The sequence below is a fragment of the Eptatretus burgeri genome, chromosome 8 (assembly GCF_056783735.1).
Source record: "Eptatretus burgeri isolate ZD-2024b chromosome 8, Ebu_testis_v1, whole genome shotgun sequence".
In the NCBI taxonomy this organism is placed as follows: Eukaryota; Metazoa; Chordata; class Myxini; order Myxiniformes; family Myxinidae; genus Eptatretus; species Eptatretus burgeri.
In genome coordinates this window covers 31465391-31486193 of record NC_140968.1, presented here as the reverse complement: position 1 = coordinate 31486193, position 20803 = coordinate 31465391, and positions in this window count along the sequence as shown.

The following is a 20803-nucleotide window of genomic DNA, read 5'->3' as shown; positions in this document are numbered from 1 at the left end:
ATCACTTTAAAAACTTGAGTAGCTGGATCTGGATCCGGATTCGGATTTCAACAAAATCTAATCGGTATGCCCTTGTTACCTGGGCCACATCCAACCTGTCTACCAAATTTCATCCGAATCTGTCCAAAACTTTTTGAGACATTCTGCACACAAGCAAAGGTGAAAACATAACCTCCTTCACCTTCGGTGGCACAGGTAACAACATCGGAGCTACAACATCACTGGTGCGCCATTACAATTACAATCCGTTCTCAGGATGGTCGATGCGGCAGAGCTCGTGTGTGTTTGAAGAGCCAGAGAAACTGTCAATCTGGATTTCTCCTCCCTTTGGTGCTTTCCATTGTGTACACAATGAATTGCCTCAAGAGGGTTTTAAAGACGCTGTTATCTTCTCACTGATGTGTAAACACACCGATCTGAGATGTTGCAAAGTCCATGTGGTGTCGTTGAATTTTCAAGTGGCTGGCAAGATGGCCGACAGGTATGCACACTCGCCTCTGAGCTGCCGAGCCTGGGTTTGAATCTCTGTCCAGCTCCAAACGGTCATCCTGGTGTCTCGCAGGCAAGACAAGCCATCAATGCGTGTGCCGTCCCTCAGATAGATGTTAAAATGGACATCCCGTCTGCTGGCATTAATTGGTGTACGTTAAAGATCCCACAGTGTCCTTCACGAAGTGTAGACGAGCTATCACCAGCACACTGAACTAATTACAAATTCATCTCCAACCTACTGCACCCTACCCTAATTCCTGCACCTAAAGGGGGCACGACATCAGTGGCACAGCCATGCCCCCAGCCAATGATGTTCTGCATCATTAAGAAGAAGAAAAAGAAGTTTCAAGTTGCACTTTTTCCTTCAATTGATAATCCCACTCGAGACTGAAAGATTCCCATCAATTCATTACCATGCTGGAAGAGTCGTCACAGTGTTTGAAGTGCAGTGCTCACTTGAGCCTCTGAAGAGCACGATAGAATTGTTGTCGAGTAAGTTTTTTTTTTTTTTTTTTACTTTACCTACCAACTCGTTTAATTATTGCGTGGTGAGTACAGATAAAGTAGTCGAGAAAGGTTTGGGGGATCAGTGGCAACAAGTGCTTCCCTTTTGCAAAAAGTTTAATCATCAAAAACAACTTCCATTACAATGCATCCAGGAAGCTCACCTAGCTTAGGGAATAATGCGTGATGTCAAAGGAAAACTTTACTCTGTAAAGGAAGAGTATCCGTGCGGGTTTTTTTTACCTCCATGACCTTTTTTGTATACAAAGTCAAGGCTCATGGAAGAGCTAGAACAGAACGAATCAGGACGCAACAAAACAAAAGGAACAGCAGAAGGCCGAGGGAAAAAAACTACATGGAGATGGACAAACAAGGGATGTCGGTGGATCACTATGAGGGGGAGGGGAGAACCCAAGGAGGAGAGGAGATGGATACAGAAGCAAGATTTGGGGGGTATGGGGAGGTTTAATGGGTGTAGAAAAGATCATGGTTTTGGATGGGGGATGATCTGATATTGTCTTGAACAGAATGTGGAAGTTGGTTCCACAGGCAGGGAAATAGAGGAATGAATGAGTGTAGGTGAGTCATGATTCTGGATTTTGGGACTTTCACAAGAAGGGGGTTGTTGGTTGACCACACGGGCCCTGAAGATACCTGATTGGGGGAGGGGGAATCACAGAGAGGGCAGAGGAAGCAAGAGCATGATCATTCTATTACGGTTAAGCGAAAACCTTTTTGACTTATCTTCGTCAATGAAGACCGTTTTGTGGAGAAACATATCAAACAAAACAAAACTTCTTGTTCTTGTTCTTGTCTGTTCCCTTGAAATGTCATTTGTCTGTAAATGGAAGTCCAGTATCTCTCTGGTTACTCAATCCCCTCAATCATTTCCGATTAGTTGAGCCATAATGCCTGATATTGGCTTCATTAATAAGATGGCTGGCTTGACATCATAGTGTCCTGAGTTCAAGTCCCTGGTTAACTGTTGAATTAACACCAGGTGGGTTGACTCAGCCAGTCATCCTTCTGAGGTTGGCAAAATGAGTACTAACTGACTGGTAATGGGGTCACTGAATCACTGCCACAGCCTTGCTTCCAGAAATGATACAACCAGAAGTCACAGGCTGCATACAAAACAATAAATTGAATCACAAGGTTTTATTTTATTTTTATTTTTTTTAATACATCTCATCCTTTTGACTCATTTGAGTAATCCTAATGGAGTTGTTTTGTCACTATTCATACTTGCTTAGTCAACTATAACTGGATTAATGTAAGTCTGAATTGGTTAAGATTATAAGATATTCTCTGCCAACCATGAAGATCATATTCTTCCTGCAGCTCAATTCATCCCACAAGTACAGGGTGGCCTGAAAGTCCTTTCCCCCTCCCTAGTGAAGCATTCGTTCCTAAACTCTTTGAATATACTGGTTTTATTGTCCAGTAATTACAATAATTAATCAGTCATTGTATCTGTATGCTCTCCATCATTCTCCCTGCACCACTTAATTAATGAAGGGAGGGAAGGAGGAAGGTGTGGGGGTAAAGTGACTTACAGGCCACCCTGTACAGGAGATTGGTGTTAAAGTTACAGTTAGGAGACACTTTTTTGAAGAAACAATGTACACCAATCTCCCTCTTGTGCACTTTTTCATGTTGCATAAGCAGAAGGGAAACTGAAGATTGATCACTCTGTATCGCTCTGATTGGATGACCTTCAGACACAACTTAAGTTGCGGACCCACTGTTTGGAGGAATTCTGGGATTTAAGGGTCAAAAGCTCGACGATGGATGGTGTCGAGTTCATGATCAGGACAGGCATGGAATAAGCCATTCATTCAGCTGAAGGAATTCTTAAGATTTCTTCTCTTTTGCCCTCACCTCACCTCACCTTGCATCTTTCTCATATCAGAAGTTTTTTTTAAAAATATATATATATATATATTTTTTGAATCTTTGGTTAACAACTGAATCTGTTAAAAATTCAATCTGGATGGATCTCTTCTCTAACTTTTTGATCTCAGATGACCAGTTTGCAGGGTTCCACCTTTAGTGCTTCATTACAGGTATTCTCCTGCTATAAATGCTCAGAAACTTAGACAAGAAGTCAGCACCATTTCACAAGACATGTCTTGAGCTTTTGCTCTGTGAGACCAAAACCTAACCCTGATCATCAAGCTGGTCTCCAACAGCATCTAGGACCATCTCCTTAACTTTTGGCACATTTCTTCTTCGCACCAAGCATTGCTTCGGTCTGCATAGCATTATATATCCCACACTAACATTGAAGTCCAGTTTTCCCCCCTAAGTCAGCATCCTGAGCCAAATCGTATTTTTCATTTACACTAGAACGACTTATCTGCTTTCTTGGGAAATCCACTGTTTTTCATCATTTCCAAAATGTGTCAGGAAGTTTCTCAGTCATGTGACAGACAGCTTGTGCATGGATCTGACCATTTATATAAAAGTAATCCACCATCAGTTGTGACAAAATATTTTTTGCCAACAAGTCCCACACTCACATTCTCCCTTCACAAAAAATTCCAAGCAAATCATACAATTTAGACTGCACTGAGAGGAATCCCTTGCCTGCTAGTCCCCTCCAAACTATTCTCTTTTTGTACACCTTCCTCTCTTTTTCATCTCATTGTGTGAGCCTTACCATATACATATTAAAGGAATGAGCTTTAAATCTAACTTTTAAATTAAAATCTCTACTATAAAGTGAGAACAATGTCCAACGGGATAGGACAGGGGTAGCATGTGTGTCTTTGAACTGTTTAATCTTGATTTGATTCCAGACTCGACTATAAACTCTCGGATCGGTGCTTCGCAGGGCGGGTGTTGCCTCAAAAATTACACCGTCCCTAGGATAGACGTTAAACCAGATTGCCCATCTGATAGCATTAGTTGGTAGACGTTAACGATCCCACGATGTCTTTCACAAATAGAAGGGGAATTAGCCAGCACCCTGGACAAATTATCTTCATTCAAACGTCGGGCTTAACCAGCCTGTTCGTGAAATACTTGAATCAAACTCTTATTCGGCGACCACACCATCGTGGGAATAATTGGGGCCATTAAAGAAGTGGTCATTCGAGATGTAAGACTATAAAGTGGGAACAGCATTCACAGCAGGCAAATTTATGTTGAAACAACATTGAGTGCCTGCTGGGTATATTTGTTTGCAAACTCCTCCTTTAGGTTTTAGTTGATCCCACCAAACCTTAACATCCACACTCGGTGGGCCAAGAGGATCGTGAAATGATTCGTGAAGAAGCTTCAATCTGTCATTGACAGTCAGGAGAGGATGCTGCAGAAATGGTGCCTTGGTAGCAAGGAGATTACATAAAATCAGTGAATGGACGAAACGTCTCAATGGAGTATCAAAAGATGAAAGCTTCATGAATATCCGATATGGTACAAAACTGTATAAAAGGCGAAGTTTAAAAGCAATAACAATAGATAACAAATGGGGTTTCTGGGACTCCGATTCAAATGAATGGGGAAAAAGGGAAAAACTTTCTGAATCAAGCCCCAAAAGCCCAAAATAGGAGACTGGTTTTCTCCCTACCTATCCCCTCCCCCCCCCCCCCCCATACAAGCAAATGTAAAATTGAGACATTTTCTCCCCACCTATCCCCTTCCCTCACACACAAGCAAATGCAAAATTGAGACATTTTCTCCCCACGTATCCCCTTCCCTCCCACACAAGCAAATGTAAAATTCCGACTGATTTTCTCCCCACCTATCCCCTTCCCTCCCATACAAGCAAATGTAAAATTGAGACGATGAAAGATTGAGACTTACTGATTAAAGCATTTCTTCCCTTTCATATTTTCATTCCACTCAAAGAGTGAACCAACGAATATTTGGCCATGTTCTACTTTAGGGAATAAATTAATTTTCTTCTAACATTCATTTCCATCGAGTATATTCACAAAGAATAACTTGGAACTTGGTTCTTGGTATAAGTGTCTTTTTTGAGCAGAAATGAAATGATAAACTTCTCTTAATGCTCTTATTTGACCACCTCCTGAGCCACATATAATTTTGAGATTGCAGTAAATTGTTTTTCCATTGTTCAATTGATAACCATCAAAGTTTTCATTCCATTCAAGGATATTAATTTTTTTTTCTTTATATCCTCCAACTTATTTGTAATTAAATTTATCCGCGTATTTGTTTTATCTACTTTTACCCCGGTTATTTCTTCAATAAGACTTATTTGATATTTCTCACATCCTTTATGTTTCCCATTTAAATACCAAGGTTGATTACATCTCCACTCTTTGGTTTGGTTATTGCTTGGTTCTATCATTTATAAATCAGTAAAAAGATGGCGATAGCCTGTTAAAATTCCCAACCCAATATCTTAACACTTATACTTTTAACCATAAGGGATACTCTTGATTCCATTCTCTAAAATATATCTTTTATCATTAAAAGCTCCTTATGCTTTCTTATTTGTCTCTACTGTATATAATTGATGTTTATAACTTATTATTGTATTCATTTTTCAATACTCTTCCTTCTTTAAGGTTAAACAGTTGTAATAATGTTTGAAGTTTATTGTTTCCTTGATTATATTTTTCTTTATTCCCTTTAGCTTATAATCACACCTTTCAATGTTATTATTAGCAATATACGTAAAAGCATAAGATTTTGATCTCAATCCTATAAATTCACTCATGACCTTCCCACCCACTTCCAGTTCCGGGTTTGGAGCATTGGCAGGTCTCCTTGGGGCTCCTTGCTGACGATCTCAAAGTTAAGTTTCCAGTCGTTATCTGTCCCGTTTTAACTGTTTATTTTCTCACCAACATGTTATTGTGTGTTCCGAGTTTGGTTTTGTTTCAAAAATCGTGCTATTTTGTGAGATTTCATCAAACTTGTCTTACTGGGTGCTTGAGGCACCTATTGCTTGCCTTGAGCAAGCCTATCCTTGAGGCTTGAGGCCTACCCTTTGTTCCCCTCGGTGTACGATCGTTGTTTATTTGTTTTTTCTCCCCATTATCTTCAATTTCTATCTTTCCCACTTTCTTAACGTCCCCCATCCCTCCCACCCAACGAATCACTCTATTTCCTATCATAAAAACGCTACCTTTCTCCAATTCTTCTTCTTCTTCATCTACTCTTCTTCTTCCTCTTCTTCCTCGATTTTTTTTTCGACAACACTTCCATGATCTAATCTGTTGAAAACTCTCTCAAACATTAATAATAATAACAAAAACGATATCTTATGCTTCATCTTCCTCTTTCACATGTGTGGTATTCTTTACTGTATCAGAATGCACTACTCTTCTGCTATTTAAACAGACTGCTCTCAATTCAACATTTCCTTCATGCCTTGCCTAAAAAATCCAACTGTTACAGCATTCCTTCTCGCCATTCTCTGAATTCGCCTTTATTGCATTCCTCAAGAAATGTATTCAATCGCATAACTGACCTAAAACTTTTTAAAATCCCAGTTTGCGATGAATGTTCGCTTTCCATCAACGATTCTTTTTTTTTCCAACGTCAGTGCCAACTCACTCCTCTCACCCCTCACTCTCAAAGCAACCATCCCACTCTTCTCCCTCCAAGCCTCCCTCTCACCTCTCTCAAAAACTCCCCCTCACCTTTCTCCCACCATTCATCCCCCTCACTCATCCTTCCCAAAGTTGACCCCCCCTCCCATCCACAAAGCTGCCTCCTTCCACTGCCCTCTCACCTCCATGTCTTCACTCCACCTCCTCAAATCCTCAACTGCCTTCTTCCCCCTCTCTTGTCCCCCCTCTCCCCCAGCATCACAGAGCCTTTTCTCCTCCTCATTCGGCCCCCTCCCCTAGCTATTCTGCAATCCCCCACACTCTTTCAACAACCCTCCCTTCCCCCCCCCCCTCCTCCCTTGTCCTACCCTCCCCTCCCCCCAACCCTGCACCCAAAGCCTCCACCCCTACCTCTTCATTAAAAGTATGGACCTCAAATATGCGAGGCCTTCGCTCAAACCTTTCAGATCTTTCCATACAGGTTGCCACCGACAAACCAGACATAATCTGCCTAACAGAAACTTTCCTCCCCCAAGACATGTCTGACTCCCAAGTATCTCTCCCTGGTTACTCCCTCCTCTGGTTTGACAGACCTGAGCCTCGCCCTGGTGGAGGAGTTGCTCTCTTCATCAAAGACTCTATTCCTCACTCTCCATGCACTGCCCTCACTCCCCCACGCCCCCAGGAATACCTCTGGCTACGGCTTCCCCTCCACTCCCACCTCATGTTTATATGTGCACTGTACCGTCCACCAAACAGTGACGACTCCATCTACACCTCACTATCTGAAAACATGGACCAACTTCTATCTTCTCATCCAAACTCTCTCTTCCTCATATGTGGCGACTTCAATTGTCATCATGCCAGTTGGCTAGGTGTGGGTACCTCTCTCACCTGTCATGGCTCCTCAGCAAAAGCTTTCTGTGACTCATTGGGACTGACTCAATCGGTCAACTTCCCAACGCGGATCTCAACCAATGGTACTCCATCTCTTCTGGATCTGATTTTGACAAATTTCCCTGACAATATCTGCTGCTCTTCCTCTGCTCCAATAGGTTCTTCTGACCATGTCCTTGTCAAAGTGGACATCTCTCTGGCTGTTATAAGAGAACCACCTCGCCGCCGTCGAGTCTGGCATTTCACTCAAGCCGAGTGGCAGGGTATCCAAGCAGCCCTCAAACTTAGACTGGTCTCCTATCGCTGCTTTCTCCAACATCAACTCATCCTGGGAATTCTTTCAAAGAAAATTGCTCTCCCTCATGCACAGATTTATCCCCTTTCGTCTTCAGTTGTCCTACCCTTCCTCCCGCCCTTGGTTCACTGAAGCTTGTGGTGAGGCAGTTGTCCTGAAACAACTTGCTTTTGCCTCATGGAAAGCAAACCTAACTGAGGGCAATCTCAGTTCCTTCCATAAAGCTCGGAACAAGTGTGTATCTACCCTCAGGAGAGCCAGAAAAAAAAACACCTTTCTCATTTCAAGTCTGAACTCGCAAACCTCTCTCCCTCCTCAAAATCCTGGTGGCGTCTAATCAAATCTGTTTCTGGTGTATGTTCCCCCTCCATCCCCTCCCTTACCTCAAATGCCAGCACTGCTGATACCGCACGTGAAAAAGCTGATTGCCAAAACTCGGTGTTTGCAACTAAATCTTGTGTCCAAAACCCATAACTTTCTCTACCCACCTTACCCAGTCGCACCCAACTGTCCCTGGACTATGTGTCCTTTTCTCCTGACAGGGTGGAGAGCTTGCTGTCAAACCTCGACTCAGATTCTGCAACCGGTCCAGACGGCATCAGCCCACGTGTCCTCAAAGCCTGCTCTTCTGCTCGTGCTTACCCTCTCTCTGTTCTATTCACCCTATCAATTGCTCAAGGCCATCTGCCATCTGCTTGGAAATCAGCAAACATCACTGCCCTGCACAAAAAGGTGCAAAAACAGATCCCTGCAACTACAGACCAATCAGCCTTCTCCCAATACTCAGCAAGGTTATGGAATCCATCATCGCTTCAGACATCAAATCCTTCCTCTTCTCCAATGGCTTGATTTCTGATCATCAATTTGGTTTCAGACCAGGTCACTCTACCCTGGATATGCTGCTTCTGCTCTCCCAACAATGAATGGAAGCCCTCAATGCTACACAGGAAATCCGAGCCGTATCCCTGGACATATCACGTGCTTTTGACACGGTCTGGCACCCTGCCCTGCTCACCAAACTCTCTTCGTATGGTATCCAAGGCCATCTCCACTCATGGCTCGCAGACTTCCTCTCCCGTCGCAGTCACCGTGTGGCCCTAAATGGAGTTATTTCATCCCTCCCCCTTCCTGTCCAGGCTGGAGTTCCTCAAGGTAGCGTTCTGAGCCCTGTTTTTTTCTGGTTTTCATCAATGATCTCTCCGACTCTCTGGAAAATCCTCTTTATCTCTTTGCTGATGACTCCACTCTCTGCCGTACCATCGCTCATCCCTCAGACCGGCAAGCAGCAGCTTCTTCACTCACTGCTGATATCACTGATAAAATCAAAACTGGTCCAACACGTGGAACATGTCTTTCAATCTGGACAAATCTCACACTCTCACGATGCCTCTTCGAAAGGACCGTTTAACCCCCCCCCCCCCATCCACTTTCTCAACAATCCTCTGGAAGAAGTCCTTTCTTTCAAGCTTCTGGGTCTCACTATCTGCCATGACCTTTCCTGGGAAAGCCACATTTCAAACCTTGCCTCCAAAGCCAGTCGCCGACTGGTAATCCTCCGTCGTGCAAAGTCCTTCCTCGGCCCACCTGAGCTCCTGACCACTTACAAAGCTTTGGTCCGCAGCCTGATGGAGTACTGCTCTCCCTTCTGGTCTGGTGCTCCTGCCTCCCAACTTTCTTGGCTTCACGCTGTAGAAACCAAGGCATTTCAGATCATTGGCATCTCCCGCAATGAGGCTGAGTCTTTGGGCCTCTCACTCAATCACTGCAGGTTGGTTGGTGGTCTTTCTGTCTTCTACTGTCTCCTCTCCAGTCTCGCCCCCCTCACCCCCCGAGTCTATCTCTGCGATTTGTCCCCACCACATTTCCACAGGATGCTCAAGGTCCGCCAACAACCCCTTCTGGTAAAACTACCAAAATCACGAATCACTGCTCACCTTCAATCTTTAATTCCTCTTTTTTCCCACCTTTGGAATAAACTCCCACAGTCTTCAATCCCATTCTTCCCTCCAAGCCTTCAAAACAGCTGTTCACCACCACCTCTTATCATCCCCCTTCCAAATCCTTGATCTTTTCTACCCTCGATAATCCACCCAAGCCCACCTCCTTCAAATTCCCTGCTTTCCTTCTTGAAAGTCTTTGTAATGTCCATCTTGTGTTCCCCATGTTCCCATCCCATCCCTCTCCCTTCCACAGATCTCCTAATGTCTCTGTTCCCCACTGTTTTGTCCTTCCCACTCCCTCCCCTCCTGTCTCATGCCCCCCTTGATGTGCGTTGTGTGTTGGCTCTCATACGAGCCTCGACAAGGTATACAAAAAAATCATCACAATTCATCTTTAAACTTACCAATAACGTATTTATTATTTGATGAAAACAACACATCACCCGACTTATGATTACTTGTATCATATATATTGTTGTGGTTACCAGATTCGCAAACCACCATTCAGGTCCCTTAGGTGAGGTATCTCGGTAAGTGCATGTGTAGTTAGGCCCAAACCCGTTGTCTAGTGGGAATACATGTCATTTATACGTGCTGCGACTCTTCAGGATAGCCGTTTTTCTTTTACTATCTTTATTTTGGACCAACCGCCATGATTACAACCACAACATCAACCACCGACCACAACCACCGCTTCACCACAACCGCCACACCTCGCCACCGTAGCATCACCACCGTTCTTGCCCCGCTGTGGGTACCGGTGTTGGACTCATGCAGAACGCGCGTCGAACAGCGTGTACAAAACCACGGATTTTCTGCTTCAAAAACGGATCGAAAACGACACACGCCCACTTTTTGCCGTCCAATCGGTGAGCGAGGGGCGAATTGGCCCCGCCCCCAGGGCGATCGATATATGCAAATTTGTGGATCAAAAAGCCTTCACGCCCACTTTTTCTCGGGCCAATGGGGAGCGAGGTGAAAGGTCAAAGGGAGAGTCGGTCGGAGAGTCAGCAGAACGAGAAGGGGTCGGAGAGTCAAGAAGGGTCGGAACGAGAGAGTCGCAAACAAGAACGGGTCGGAGAGTCAAGAAGAGGAGAGTCGGAAGCAGAGGGTCAAGACTTCGCGGGCGGTGGAGCTGCACGTCGTGTGCGTTGGAGTCGGAACGGAGGGGACGGAGCTGTGGAAAGGCGGCGACACCAGACGAGGGGGTGCTCGCGTCGTGCAGGAAGCTGCACCCGAGGGAGGCCGACAGCGCGACCTGGCCGAGGTGGAGACGCTCGTCGCACATAATAAAGATCCTCTATACCCCGAGCATCAGCAACCCCCTCCTGTTTCCCCCCGCGCTGAGATAGTGCGACCAAGGGGGCCCCGTTCCCACCCCCTGCCAGGCACTGTCCGCGAGGCCCGCGGGTTGCGGGGCCATCGCCGCTCCGCGTCTCATCACCAGATGGGTAGGCCCGACCAGGTCTCGGCCCCAGGCCTACCTCATTCTTGAGGTATTTCTTTTCCTTGGTTTTGGGTATGTGTTGTCGGCGCCGTCTGTGAAGTAGAATTGTATAAGTGTTGCCGTGTGCTCGGTAGTCGGTATTAGCTCTGCACTGTGTTTTCACTTTTATGTTTGCTTTTTGTGTAAATGGAATTGTGTTTTCTTTTTTTTGTGTGCATTTGGTGGAATTGTATTTGTGTGCTTCCCGTGTGCCGAGAATAAATGTGCTTTATTGTTGAACTGTTCTCCCGCTTCGCTTCGTCTTTTCCCCCATTGAACCCTCATCTTGCTTCACGTAAAGGGTTGGTAGTGGGCTGAATACGCCCGATAATTAATCGAACCGTCGAGGTCGACGATAACACCGCTCGGTTATTCTGATAGTACGGAACGGGTCGCTTAAGTGGCCCGTGTCCGAAGTCGACCTGCGGCGAGGTGCGATCGCCCGGTCTACCCTCCGCGTGGGTACTTAGGTAGTTCGAATTTGGCGAGCAACCCTATCCCACGCGGGGGCTGATTGGCTCGATCGCGGTGAGACCGAAAGGTCCACCCGTGACTGGTTCCCGGCGTTAGTCCGAGAGGGTCACGACTGGATTGTCCGTCCGGTGGGCGACGTGCCGCGATTCGAGTTACGTGGCCGTCGCACGCCGGCGGGCGCGAAGACCGCAACAATATATAGTGTTGTGGTTACCAAATTCGCAAACCACCATTCAGGTCCCTTAGGTGAGGTATCTCGGCAAGTATATGTGTAGTTAGGCCCAAACCCGTTGTCTAGTGGGAATACATGTCATTTATGCGAGCTGCGACTCTTCAGGATAGCCGTTTTTCTTTTACTATCTTTATTTTGGACCAACCGCCATGATTACCACCACAACCACAACATCAACCACCAACCACAACGCCGCTTCACCACAACCGCCACGACCTTCACGTCACACCTCGCAACCGTAGCATCGCCACCGTTCTTGCCCCGCTGTGGGTACCGGTGTTGGACTCGTGCAGGGCGCGCGTCGAACAGCGTGTACAAAATCACGGATTTTGTGCTTCAAAAACGGATCAAAAACGACACACGCCCACTTTTTGCCGTCCAATCGGTGAGCGAGGGGCGATTTGGCCCCGCCTCCAGGACATCGATATATGCAAATTTGTGGATCAAAAAGCCTTCACGCCCACTTTTTCTCGGGCCAATGGGGAGCGAGGTGAAAGGTCAAAGGGAGGGGGTCAAAGGCGAAGCTACGGGGGGATACAAGGACCGTGTTCGTCAGTCAGGAGAGTCGAGGAGAGTCGAGGAGAGGAGAGGAGGGTCGGAGAGTCAAGAAGAGTCCAGAGTCGGAGAGTCCAGAGTCGGAGAGTCGGCAGCGGCGAAGGCAGACGAGGGGGTGCTCGCGTCGGTGCCGGGAGCTGCACGCCCGAGGGAGGCCGGCAGCGCGACCTGGCCGAGGTGGAGACGCACACCAGGGATAATAAAGATCCTCTATACCCCGAGCATCAGCAACCCCCTCCTGTTTCCCCCCGCGCTGAGATAGTGCGACCAAGGGGGCCCCCTTTCCCACCCCCTGCCAGACACTGTCCGCGAGGCCCGCGGAGTTGGGGCGCCATCGCCGCTCCGCGTCTCATCACCAGACGGGTAGGCGCGACCCGGTCTCGGCCTCAGGCCCGCCTCATTCTTGGGGGTATTCTTTTCCTTGGTTTTGGGTATGTGTTGTCGGCGCCGTCTGTGAGGTAGAATTGTATAAGTGTTGCCGTGTGCCCGGTAGTCGGTATTAGCTCTGCATTGTGTCTTCGCTTTTACATTTGCTTTTTGTGTAAATGGAATTGTGTTTTCTTTTTTTTGTGTGCTTTTGGTGGAATTGAATATGTGTGCTTCCCGTGTGCCGCGAATAAATGTGCTTTATTATTGAACTGTTCTCCCGCTTCGCTTCGTCTTTTCCTCCATTGAATCCCCATCTTGCTTCACGTAAAGGGTTGGTAGTGGGCTGAATACGCCCGATAATTAATCGAACCGTCGAGGTCGACGATAACACCGCTCGGTTATTCTGATAAGTACGGAACGGGTCGCTTAAGTGGCCCGTGTCCAAAGTCGACCTGCGGCGAGGTGCGATCGCCCGGTCTACCCTCCGCGTGGGTACTTAGGTAGGTCGAATTCGGCGAGCAACCCTATCCCACGCGGGGGCTGATTGGCTCGGTCGCGGTGAGACCGAAAGGTCCACCCGTGACTGGTTCCCGGCGTTAGTCCGAGAGGGTCACGACTGGATTGTCCGTCCGGTGGGCGACGTGCCGCGATTCGAGTTACGTGGCCGTCAGCACGCCGGCGGGCGCGAATCCGCAACACTGGTGTCAGGTCGTGCGATACAAATTCATCGCCCTCCTCGCGGCACTGGTATCGGAGAACAGGAAAACGGGCTCTCCTGTCTCCAATTAAATTCACGGGAATCGGTCCAGGGGTGAGAGAAGCGACCCCCGATTCCCTCCAAATTACGAGCGAGCTAAATTAACCCTTCACGAGAAGCAAGATGGCGTCTCAAGGCGAGCGGGAGCCGGGGGTATTAGAAATGTATATGTGTAATAATGTAGAGTCCATGGTCCAGGATGGAATCCCCGTGCAGGAAATGTTGATTGTGCAGGAACACGGACTCGCCCAACTGAACCCAGGGCCCGAGGTGGGTGCGGCAGCGGCCGCGGGGTATGACACCTCCCCCCCCCCCTCTCCACCAAAACCCTTCCCCAACCCTTGCTGAAACGGCTCAGCTGAGTGCATTCGACATGGCCCAGCTATGCGCCATGCTGGCGGCAATGAACGAAAAGATGAATGCGAAAATGATCGAAAAAATGGATACAAATACAAATGAAGTGAAAACGACGATGGATGCGAATACACAGCAAATGAGGGAGGAAATGAAAAAGCTACGCGGTGAGACGCAGAACATGGGCCGATGCCTGCAGGCGGGCATGAAGGCCGTGAGCAGGGAACTTAAAATGGCGACTCCACGTGTCGGAACAAACGAGCTGGAAGGGGGTGCAACGGCTGACAGGCCCGCGGTGGAGGCGGGTAAGGAAAAAGTAATTCGGGAGACAAGAGACGAGGTGAAAGTAATTGCGAGGGAGAGAAAAGAACAATTAATACGGAGAGCAAGGATGAGGTACGCGGAGATCGTGAAAGAGCAAGGAGTGAAAAACAGGGAAGGACGGGAGCGACTTAAAGAGAAAGCAAGGTTGACCTACATAAAGATAAGGGAAAGACGCCAGAAAGAAGCAGAGACCAATAAACACGATGAAGACGGGGTAAGTGACGCGCACACACACACGGAGGTAGTGGAGGACAATGGGGGTGAGCTCGCGGAGCGTGTGGGGACCCAGTGCGAGCACCTGGATGGCCTCCTCCAGGAACGAGGGGAGGGAGTCTGCCCCCTTGAGGCGAGTCACGACCAGGTGAGTTCGGTCGTGCTTTGCGAGGTTGAGAGGACGGGTGCTGTGGACAGGTGCTTGGAAAGCTTGGGGGGTATAGAGGCCCCGGAGACTCTTGTGGGGACACGAATCCCCAGTGTGGTTGTCCCTGTGTGTGTGGTGCAAGGTGTGAGTGAGGCCGTGTGTGTGGACGAAACGGCCAGTATGAGTGAGGCACCGCGGGTGAGTGCCCCCGCGTGTGTGAGTGAGGCACGGAGTGTGGATGAGGCACAGCGGTTGAGTGCCCCCGCGTGTGTGAGTGAGGCACGGTGTGTGAGTGAGGCACCGCGGGTGAGTGCCCCCGCGTGTGTAAGTAGTATGGTTTGTGTGAGTAGTGAGGCACGCGTGAGTGAACGGCCGTGTGCAAGGTCGCTGTGTGCAAGGGAGACCGTGTGTGTGAGAGAGCGGTATGAGAGGGAGATGTCGGTTGGCATGCGGGAGCACGCAGCCCTGTCTCCCGGTGTGAATGTGATGGAGTGGACTGTGTGCGTCGTAACACGCAGGTGTGCGTGGGTTGAATGGCGACGACGAAGGCGACAGAGGAGAGAAAGCCGAGTAGCGGCTGTAGCTATTTCGGGGACCGTGCCGGGTTCACCCAGCAGTGAGCACGCGGTTCGTGCTGTGCAACGCACGAGACCACCACGTGCTCGCTTGCGAGAGTGAAGTCCCGGTCCGGAAACGCACGCGGTGGATTTGCCGATCCCGCGGACGGACAAAGTTTAGGCAGGTAAACGGATTTGGACCGGACGGGTTCTCCACGCGATCGTGTGTGTTAAGCTCCAACGGGCAAAGCACATGTGTTCGCGTGGGGAACCCCTCGAGACGTGGGGCTTGTGTTTTTTTTATGCGCACGGTGACGTCATGGCTGCACGTGTGGTTGGAATCCGGCAGGAGTGGTATCTCTGCCGGATGGTACCGTCCAAGGAGGGACGAGGAACACGTGCAGCTGCATGACGTCACGGGCAGGTGTAAAGTGCGCGAGCTCTGAGTTGCCGCGCAGGTGCTGCGCATGAAAAAAAAAAAGCAGCAAGCCTCACTTTCGGGTGCACAGGTTTCCTGGGCAAGGAGGGAAGACCCCCTTGACCTGGGCACAGGATGGAAACTAGTTAAGGGGAAGGGTTAGCTTAGTTAGACCGACTTCATGGGGCAGGGGTAAGTCCTCATGGAGTCCGTGGAATGGATTAGGTAGAGGGATTTAGTGAGCTTTAGGATGGGAAAATGGTAAATAATTAATGGGATTATTTGGAGACAGTGACAGTCTTGTGAATGTGTAGAGGGGACGTAGCTTAGCTACGTAGTGTTAAATGGAACGTGCTACTAGTTTAAGGGACGACGTGGGAGCACGAGTTAGTTAGGGGAAGTAGTTAGAAGGATGGCAGAGTTCAGCGGTGTGTGTGTTGAAGAGTTGTTGGTGAGTGGATTGGAAGCATGTGCTTGGTGAGTGAGTGAGGCCAGCGGGTCTGTGTGTATCGAGTGAATGGGGAATGCATGGTGCGATGAGTGATTGGGGGGAGGAGTGACTCTCGCCCAAGGGACCCCGGGGTCAGTGTAGAGTGAGTTAGGGGGTTAGTTAAATTGAAAAATGGAGGTCGTTTTGTTGTTGGTGGGAAAGTAGGCTCGAAACCCATTTGGAGGGGTGCAGGAGCCCTGTTGACGGGCTTGGGAGCGTGGCTGCGAAAGGTGAGTATCGCTGAGTGGGTACCCCGGGCACCAGGCTAGTCGGCCGCGGTAGGCCATGGGCCCATGGGGGGCCGGGATAGAGTAGTGGGCACGGGTGCGCCTGCTTGGTGCGGGGGCCCGGGGCGCCATTAGCCGCGTGGGCAGTGTTGTGGGCACGGGTGACCCTCGGAAAGGGGCCCGGGAGGCCGGCCTGCCACGTGTGCGTTTCAGGGGAGGTGCCATGGGGGGCACTCCCCGGTGTTAGGGAGCTGGTAGGCTCGGAGGCAGTGTAGTGCCCGGGGGTGCCATAGCGGGAGATTCGGCAGAGGGTCGTGCCTGCCAAAGGGAGCCACGTGTCCCAGCCAGGAGACCGTGTGAGGGCACAGAGAGAAAATTGGGGGGCGAGGCCCGAAATTGTGAGGACACCAACACAGGCGACGGGAATCTGGGTTGTTAGAACCAATAGTTTAAGCGAGAGGCGCTTGTTGAAAGCCCCGGGGTAGTTTAACAGTTAAATGGTTAGGGTAGATTAGGAGATGTACCCCTCCGCACCATCCATCCCCTCGCTGTCGTTGTGGGCCGCTGGACCCACTTGGTGTTAAGATCGCCGAACTCTGGGGAGGCCATTCTGAGGCTTCGCTGGGCCTCGACACAGGACGTTAGCTCTCCCTTATTCCCCTCCGGGAAGGGAACGTAGGGGTTGGGAGTAGGCTAGGTGACAGGATAGGTTAGCCGAACAAGGACGATAAAGGGGGTTAGGGGACGATTTATACCAGGGGAAGTAAACATAAAAGTAAAAATAAAAAAAAAATAAGTTGGGGCTAAATTGGGGTTTGACAAATTAAGGGAGTGGGTATGTACAGTGACAGGCAAAGGCGATAGGTTGGGAGGGAGACAGGTAGGTAGGTCCGAGCCCGCCTTCCAAGTGGCCAGCACCACCGCACTCCCTCCACCAACTTCCACTGACGGCAAAAGCTGGCCAGCTTCATCTGCTGGCTGTGTTACTGCAAGGCCTGTGCCGGCCCACTTCATCTGCCGGCTGGCTGTTTTTCTTCAAGGCCTGTGCCGGCCCACTTCATCGGCAGCTGTTGTTTTGCTGCAAGGCCTGTGCCATCGGCTGGCCGTGTTTGCTTCAAGGCCTGTGCCGGCCAGTTCATCTGCCCGCTATGTTTGCCTGCAGCGGCCTTCTTCTGCGGGATGTGTTTGCCTGCTGCCTTTGCCATGCCATGCCCACTGCCCACGTTCACCAGCCCCGTTCAATTTTTGCTTTGCCCCCCCCCCCCTGTTCATTTCCATGTGCGCCAGGATCCGCAAGGCAACAGTTTGCAAGCTGCAAGAACTGCCCTGTTGGCAGCTACAACACGGGCCTGCAGTGGCGGCCCGTGCACCGTGTTTGCGTCCATCCGTTCATGCATCCATTCGTTGTGCTCATTGCGTGTGCCACTTGAGCTGGCACGGAGACTGCGTTTGTGCAGCCCATGCACCGTTGTGGTTCACTGCGTTCAGTTCAAAAGGGAAGGCCTTGGACTGCGTGTGAGCAGCCAGCCACGTTCCCTGTCACCTGCATTGTTTGAGCCAGAGACTGCATGTGGGCAGCCTGGCTCCCTGCTAACTGCTTTTCTTTTGCAGAGTTCAATGATCCTGGGCCATGGTTTAGTGTAAAATTTGTAAGTTAAGGTTAAGATGTACTGTAAATATGAGTGCGCCCCCGGCATGTATGTCTTAGCGCCGGCAATTTTATTTAAGTCGTCCGTGTGAGTGAGTTTGTTTAGGTAGTTACGCAGCCCTCAGGTTATTTATTTTGGGGACACGAATACCATGAATGTCGCACTCAGGGATCCGTAGGTAAAATGTACTAGGGGAAAACTACACATGATGGCACACGAAAATTTGACGACTCGGGACGAGTCTGTAAAAAGGGGAGGGGGTAGTGTTGTGGTTACCAAATTCGCAAACCACCATTCAGGTCCCTTAGGTGAGGTATCTCGGCAAGTATATGTGTAGTTAGGCCCAAACCCGTTGTCTAGTGGGAATACATGTCATTTATGCGAGCTGCGACTCTTCAGGATAGCCGTTTTTCTTTTACTATCTTTATTTTGGACCAACCGCCATGATTACCACCACAACCACAACATCAACCACCAACCACAACGCCGCTTCACCACAACCGCCACGACCTTCACGTCACACCTCGCAACCGTAGCATCGCCACCATTCTTGCCCCGCTGTGGGTACCGGTGTTGGACTCGTGCAGGGCGCGCGTCGAACAGCGTGTACAAAATCACGGATTTTGTGCTTCAAAAACGGATCAAAAACGACACACGCCCACTTTTTGCCGTCCAATCGGTGAGCGAGGGGCGATTTGGCCCCGCCTCCAGGACGATCGATATATGCAAATTTGTGGATCAAAAAGCCTTCACGCCCACTTTTTCTCGGGCCAATGGGGAGCGAGGTGAAAGGTCAAAGGGAGGGGGTCAAAGGCGAAGCTACGGGGGGATACAAGGACCGTGTTCGTCAGTCAGGAGAGTCGAGGAGAGGAGAGGAGAGGAGGGTCGGAGAGTCAAGAAGAGTCCAGAGTCGGAGAGTCCAGAGGCGGAGAGGCGGCAGCGGCGAAGGCAGACGAGGGGGTGCTCGCGTCGGTGCCGGGAGCTGCACGCCCGAGGGAGGCCGGCAGCGCGACCTGGCCGAGGTGGAGACGCACACCAGGGATAATAAAGATCCTCTATACCCCAAGCATCAGCAACCCCCTCCTGTTTCCCCCCGCGCTGAGATAGTGCGACCAAGGGGGCCCCCTTTCCCACCCCCTGCCAGACACTGTCCGCGAGGCCCGCGGAGTTGGGGCGCCATCGCCGCTCCGCGTCTCATCACCAGACGGGTAGGCGCGACCCGGTCTCGGCCTCAGGCCCGCCTCATTCTTGGGGGTATTCTTTTCCTTGGTTTTGGGTATGTGTTGTCGGCGCCGTCTGTGAGGTAGAATTGTATAAGTGTTGCCGTGTGCTCGGTAGTCGGTATTAGCTCTGCATTGTGTCTTCGCTTTTACATTTGCTTTTTGTGTAAATGGAATTGTGTTTTCTTTTTTTTGTGTGCTTTTGGTGGAATTGAATATGTGTGCTTCCCGTGTGCCGCGAATAAATGTGCTTTATTATTGAACTGTTCTCCCGCTTCGCTTCGTCTTTTCCTCCATTGAATCCCCATCTTGCTTCACGTAAAGGGTTGGTAGTGGGCTGAATACGCCCGATAATTAATCGAACCGTCGAGGTCGACGATAACAACGCTCGGTTATTCTGATAAGTACGGAACGGGTCGCTTAAGCGGCCCGTGTCCAAAGTCGACCTGCGGCGAGGTGCGATCGCCCGGTCTACCCTCCGCGTGGGTACTTAGGTAGGTCGAATTCGGCGAGCAACCCTATCCCACGCGGGGGCTGATTGGCTCGGTCGCGGTGAGACCGAAAGGTCCACCCGTGACTGGTTCCCGGCGTTAGTCCGAGAGGGTCACGACTGGATTGTCCGTCCGGTGGGCGACGTGCCGCGATTCGAGTTACGTGGCCGTCAGCACGCCGGCGGGCGCGAATCCGCAACAATATATATATATATATATATATATATATATATATATATATATATATATATATATATATATATATATATATATATATATATAATCAATATTATCAATCATATCCTCATAAACATCACTTACATAATTACATAATAAAAAATTACATAATTACATTAAAAAAAACTTACATAAACATAATTTCTAATATAAAGCTATCTGTATCTATCTATAACAATAACACATTATCCTTATACAGTACTTTGATTTTAAATTATTGTTGTAATAGTCATACATTAACGACTTTGACAATTCAAGAATTGATGTTCCTATATAAATAGGTTTATCCATTTCAATACTCTCTTTTTTCAAATGAAGAGCACAAAAGTTCTCTGAAAACACCTCCGCTCACTCAAAACTTGGTCCTTTAATTAACTTTGCAGCCTGTTTCCAAGATGTAGCAAGTCTTATGTTTTGTCGATTCCGAACATTTTCCATAGTCTTTCCAAATACAGCATTATTCATGAATTTGTAAAAGTCCTTCTCAAAATATGTTTTTGCTTTTGTTCTCCTTTTTGTGTTAAAATCAATATACTTCTTTAACCAATGACTTTGTTTAAATTTCAAAATCCGATGAATTTCCCTCACTCTCAACCCAGCAGATAAATATTGTCTCAAGTTCCTGTGATGCAAAACATAACTTTCTTTATCATTCAATGTTGTAACTAGTTTTTCTGGAGATTTACCTTTTCAATTAAATGACTGTTGGTAATCACTTAACCATTTTTTTCTTGGACTTTTCTTTTCTTGAGGTAGGTCTTTATGTTTGTGATGAAGTTCTTCTGGATATTTTAAATCAACCTCAAAATAATATTGAACTTCAGCTTCATCCAATTATTTTTGAGAGGAGAGAACAATGTCAAATAAAACTTTTTCATAATGTCTTTCTTTAACCCATTTAAGTTTTTCATTAGGTAAAGATTGAGACATAGCCCACCCATAC